Source organism: Microcebus murinus, chromosome 4 (assembly GCF_040939455.1).
Source record: "Microcebus murinus isolate Inina chromosome 4, M.murinus_Inina_mat1.0, whole genome shotgun sequence".
Taxonomy (NCBI): domain Eukaryota; kingdom Metazoa; phylum Chordata; class Mammalia; order Primates; family Cheirogaleidae; genus Microcebus; species Microcebus murinus.
Genome location: NC_134107.1, coordinates 19,794,847 through 19,801,487, shown reverse-complemented (window position 1 = coordinate 19,801,487; position 6,641 = coordinate 19,794,847).

The window sequence follows — 6,641 nt, the reverse complement described above, 5'->3', positions numbered from 1 at the left end:
TATCTCAAATCCAATTCTGCTTACCTTTCAAAAGTACCTTTCTAGTTAATTTCTAGTTTTGTGTTCTCAATGACAACAGAAGCAGTTAAGATAATTTTGCATATGGATACACTAACTAATTGATGACTATAATAGTATCAATCAAACTGAAGGAAATTTTTCTTTCTCATAACTGCAGATGCTAAGTGATGATCACCATTGGAGGTGTCACCTTTTCATTGGAAATCATGTAAAACCAAGGCTTTGTAACTGAGTTCATACCTCTGGGGCTTTCACAGAATCCAAATGTTCAGAAAATATTATTTTCTGTATTTTTGTTTGTCTACATCAAAATAGTTGGGAGTAACACGCTAATTGTATTAACCATCCTCAGCAGCCCTGCACTACTAGGATCCCCCATGTAGTTCTTCTTGGCTTTCCTGTCCTTCCATGATGAATGCTTCTCCTCTGTCTTCACCCCAAAGATGATCGTGGTCTTCCTCTATGAGAAGAAAACTATCTCCTTTGAAGGTTGCATCATACAAGTTTTTGGTGAACACTTCCTTAGTAGGGCAGACTTGATTGTCCTCACAGCCATGGCCTATGATCGGAATCTGGCCACGTGCAAGCCTTTGCATTACTCTTCCATCATGAACCGGAGGCTCTGTGGCATTCTGATTGTGGTAGCCTGGGAAGGGGTCTTATTGCATTCCATGATACAAATACTCTTTATTTTCCAATTGCCATTTTGTGGTCCCAATATCATTGATAACTTCTTGTGTTACTTGCATCCATTACTGGAGCTTGCCTGCACCGACACTCACATCTTTGGCTTTTTTGTGGTGGCCAACAGTGGGTTGTTCTGCATCATAATCTTCTCCTTGTTGTCTCCTCTGCGTTCATCTTGTTCTCTCTGAGATCTCATAGTTCCAAAGGGCAGAGAAAAGCTCTGTCTACCTTTTGACCTCACATTACGATTGTGGTTTTGTTCTTTGTCCCGTGTATATATGTATACTCATGACCTCCATCTGGTTTCTCCTCTGACAAAATGGTTGCAGTAGTTTATACCATCCTAACTCCCCTGTTCAATCATTTGATTTATGCTTTCAGGAATAAGGAGGTAAAAAATGCCATGAGGAAAGTATGGAACAGATTAGTGGTGGTTTCTGATGGAAAATAAAATATTAAATTTTTTTATGATATCAAGATTAAGACTAAAACAGTCCAAAAATATTCTTGGACAAAATATTTAAGGGTTATTGGATAAGAGAGTAGAATATTGGATAATATCTGTGAAGGAAAATTGTTATCATCACCTGCCATTTTCTTCTCCTTGTCTGTGGTTCCCTCTGTCTCTGTCTTTCTCTTTTCTTATTTAAACTTAAAAAATATTACTTTTGATAACTGTGAAAAACTAATGTTACTTATATTATCTACCCTACAATCTTATTTTTATATTATTCCACTTAGTTCCTCTAACAGAAACAAATAATAAAATATTGAGCAAAGCAGGACATGGGATGAAGTGGAAGATGCTAACTGTGGCTTGGAGTGAGAACCAGGGTTCCATACTGAATTGGTCAAGTCTGTTGCTGAGTGCTATTTATAAAGTCTAGTAGTAAATGACATGCACACACCATACTTTTGGGAAGATTATGAAGAAATGTCTTTCTCTGTTTTCTGATAGAGTTTCTGAAAGGACAGGACCAGAACTCCTTACCCATAATCTTACCATGAGTGGAAACAGCTTGATGAAAAGTGGAGTGAACACCAAAAGAAGCTGAGCCAACAGACATGCAAAAAATATTGTATGATATCTGAGAGATCATTGTTTCCTGGAATATAGCCTGGGCTTAAAGGCCTACCCAAGTAGAGTAAGATCTCCTGTTAGGGAAATGATAATGAGATGTATTGTCTTCAGTCTCTTACAGATTTGTTAGGCAGCTGAGTGAATAAATGAACTTCTAGAACCATGAGTCTTATATGGACCTGATACCTTCTGAGGGCAGACTCGGTCTGTAGACCTTTTTACCTCTAAGAAATTCCTTAAAGTGAAGAGCTCAAAAAGGTCGCCTGATGAAAGATAAATGTACCTTCACCCTATTGCATAATTTTAAACCCCAAATGATTAATTTGCTGATATAGAGCTATTTATAAGCATATTCCTTGTTTGTCTAGGGTGTCAATCCTTGAGATCATGACCTATGCTGAAGTGACAGCAGTGATGCCTTCTTTAGATCAGCCCAGCTTACAGATTCTTTGGAACTCCAGCCCCTGACTCTGGCTGAGGAAGCAGGGAGGGAAAAGTGTATTCCCGGAGGTACATGGCAAGCTGTGGTCAATATCTCCTTCCAACATGGTGTCTTGGTCTCTGAGGCTGATGCAATGCTTTAATCATTCGGAGTGTTTCTTGCCAACACCACTTCCATGCTAACAGGCATTGTTGTTTTTATTCCCCAGCGATACCTTCTAGCTGCCAATGGTTTCTTGGCAAGAAGCCCAACAGCTGAATTGTACTGCTGAGCTACCAAAACATGGCTCTCATTAGCAGGTCCCAATTTCCCCAACAAGGTGAAAGATGCTCTAACTTATTACAGCATCCACTTCTGCGGTGTTTCTGTCCCCAGTGCCCTGCCCAGTCAAGAACTGTGACGGAGGCCTCGTGTGTTATTCCTACCTATGAGTTCATGCCAACTCTCTGCCTTTGCACAGAGTGTGTCCCTGAGATCCCTCTTGTCCCCTTCCTGTCACACAGAGCAGGGGCATAGCTACATCACACTCAACGGTGTGCGTCCCATGGGATTTTCCATAGTCTGTAAACATGCAACCTGAGGTTACCTTTGTAATGTGTAGATAATTGTTTCTCAAAATTGAGTACTTGTTGAAGACTTTTAAATACTGATGCTCTGAATTCAGCTTTAGCCTTCACTCAAAATCATTGATCATCTTAGACTTCATCATGGAAAGGCTGAAGAGCCAAATGCTTCCATCCATGTCATTTCTGACATCTCTGCCCTTCAAGGATGTGACTGCAAGGATCTTCATCATGCCCAATCTTGATAATAACACTATTACATAATATTCATGTAAATCAGATTTTTTTGTCAGTCTATATTATTCACTTGCAAATATTGATGATCATTCCAGATATGAATTGCAAAAACTTATCTCCTTATTTGGTCTATGATTTTGTTCACTTTGGGTTTTTTTGGAAGTCAAACATTAACTGACATTCCTATAGTACAAATAGTAATAATAGTAACTTCCTGTGCAAAAGTGAACACAGACATGCCAGCCACAGCTGCAACTGAAAGTAAATCACTTCAGTAACTAGCGTGAATAGTGTTACAAAGCAAATTGAAATTGTGCAAGTGTTTCCTTCCTTTGCTTTTTTAAATCATATTGCCTCCTTGCTAATGTATGAAATCCTTTCTCTAGTCTCAAACAAATGCAACAGTGAAAGGGAAGCTTAGCATAACTAGCTTCGTTTCGATTCTGACCTCAGGTAAAACGCTTCTGCTTAGCTCTGTACATAGGCTACAGGAAAGGTGGCAAACCGCCTTTTCCCAAAAGTGCCCCCCAGGGAGGGAAGGAAAGCATCATATGAGTAACAATGCTGTGATAAAGAGTTGTATCCTGACCTTCTTCCTGCAAAGCTTATTGACCAAGAGTCCAGAGTTTTACAACTTCCTCCGACCCTCACTGATGCACAGGAGTCTGCAGTTCTCCATTACCACTTGTGACCCAACCCATGTATTCCCCTGTCCTTAAAGTAAAAAGGAGCTTAAAGTTCATACTAACTTAAGGGAGTTCTTGGTTCATTAGTCTACCATCTTCTTGGTTTTCTGGCTTTCTGAATAGAAGTCACTTTCCTTTGCCCAACACCTTTCTCTCTCAAGTTATTGGCTGTCCTATGGTGAGTGGTATGAGCTTGGACTCAGTTACACCAAGAAATAAATTTATTTGATAGGGCTAGCATGGTTCTGTAATATTTGCATATGTGTGTGTGTATTCTCACACATACAAATTCTCAAAGTATATGAAATTTATATTTTAATAATATTTTTACTTTATGTTTGGTTTTTACTTTGTAAAGGAGATATCTGATACAAGGGGTCTGGATGAATTTCTCCAGTGAGATGATGAAGAAATGTTTCCCTTATAGGGCAGGAAACAGAAAGAAGACAAAGAAAAGTTAAAAAGAAAGGTAGTGAGTGATGTTAAAATGCAGTCATTAGAGGGATGGAAAATAAGCTCATCTCTGGGGATAGTGGATGCTCTAGGAAACAGTTCTGTTGCCCAGAAACATTTTCCAAATGAACTCTCTGGATTACTTCCTAGCAGGAAGGTCCACAACCATAATTTATCTAGCTTCTTAGCTACTGAATAACTAATAATTGTCAGGATTTCTATGCTTGCTGTGTAGCATAGAGACAGGTTCTAATACACCTGAGTATGTAGGGAGACCATTGTAATTTCAGTGGTGTATGCTTAAGTTAATTTATTCTGATGATGTTTGAAATCAGATCTGTGGGGCACACTGTATGGTGGCTCAGCCCTTTGGGTATTTGAGATCAGAGCTTCCCCCATTAGGTTATGGAAACCCACAATAACGTGCTGTCACGTTGCAGTGAAAATTGGTTGGACACTTCTGCTCCAACCCTAGGTGGCAAACCAAGTGGATGGCTGGATGTAAATTTGATATATCAATTTAGTTATTAATAATTTATTTTTCCTTGCATTTTTTCTTCTTATTCTTTGTACTATTTATTATGCATGATTTGTAAAAATACGATTATGATGTATAATGTTTTACATCCTTTAGGAATTTTCTTCCTTTTGATATTTGGACATTGCAGAGAACATTCTGCTTTTTAATCTAACACTATCCAATGTAGAGAATTTCTCAAGAGTGCTTTTTCTTTAAGAATCAATGGTCTAAGTGCAATAAATATTTAAAAATTAAATACAGATATTACAAGTTATTTTTATTAATGTTATAAATGCCTAAGTGCCAAAATTCAAACTTTTATATACAGATTAGAATTCTTATGTGTGCTAGCCACTACTAATCTTCTTGATTTAAAATTATTTAAATACCATTAAAACATTTCTGAGCTCAGAAGTCCTATAACATTGTTTCCAATTTTTTAGGTAGCCAACATACTCTGCCAACAAACCTGTGTGGAGTGAATGCCCACAGACCTGACACCCACTTCCACCCCCAAGGTACTGCTGCTGGGGAACCAAGGTATTGCCACTGCTGCTGGGGAACCTGGGCTGACAAAATGCAGACGGCATCCTGCCTCTGTGAATAGGAACCCCCACTGTTCCCATGCGATATTTTGGTGGTGGCCTGGAGACCAGCCCACTCATCCAACATGAATATCCCCAGCACCTGCTTGGACTGTGACAACCACAGCAGTGTGGGGAGATGCAGAGGAGCGTCACTGTCACAGACTCACAGTGTATCCTCCCCCTCCTGCCTGGTCAGTCTTCCAGAGCAAAACCCAAACTTGCCCTTAAGGGACCTCTCCCTGGGTAAGGTCAATGGGATTGATGAGAACGTTGAAAATAACACGAATAAAACAGAAAAATAATTTAGGATATGAATGAAAAATTTATTAAAGAGATAGGCAATCTAAAAAAAAATAACAGAATCCCTGGATATGAAAGATTTCCTTAGGGAATTTCAATATACAGTGGAAAGTTTTAAAACTGACTAGAACAAGCAAAGAAAGAATTTCAGATCATGAAGACAAGACTTTCAAATCAACACAGTCAGTCAAAAATAAAGAAAAAAATCAACATACAAAGCCTATTTGAGGTAATAATGGAGGAAATCTTCTCTGGTATTGATACAGATTTAGACATTCAGATACAAAAAGGTCATTGAGCACAAGGAAGATTCATGGCAAATGGGGCATTGCCAAGGCAAGTAGTCATCTTTCTGGCCAAAGTCAAATTGACTAAAATCAAAAAATCCTAAGACAGTTAACCAAATATTAAAAGGAAGAAAATAAAACATATTACCAGAAAAGATCACTTTTAACAATGGAAGATGGCAGGAAGAAAGAAAGAAAGAGAGGACCACAAAACAATCAGAATTCAAATAAAAATATGGCAGTAGTAAATCTTTACCTGTCAACAACATGAATGGAAATGGACTAAATTCTCCAATCACAAGATATAGTGTGGCTTAATGTATAAGGAAACAAGAGCCAACTATATATTATCTGCAAGAAACACGCTTCACCTACAAAGACACACATAGACTGAAAATAAAGGGATCCAAAAAGATATTGCATGCAAATGGAAATCAGAAAAGAACAGGAGTAGCTATACTTCTCTCAGACAAAATAGATTTCAAGACACAAACTATAAAAACAGACAAAGAAGGTCATTATATAATGATAAAGGGGTCAATTCAGCAAGAGCATATAACAATTCTAAATATATATGCACCCAACACTGGAGTATTGGAGCTAAAGAAAGGTAGACCATGAAACAATGATCATTGGAGATCTCAACAGTCCACTTTCAGCACTGCCCAGACCATCCAGGCAGAACATCAACAATGAAACATTGGACTTAATCTGCACTATAGACCAAATGGACCTGATATGCATTTATAGAACATTTCATCCTACGGCTGGAGAATT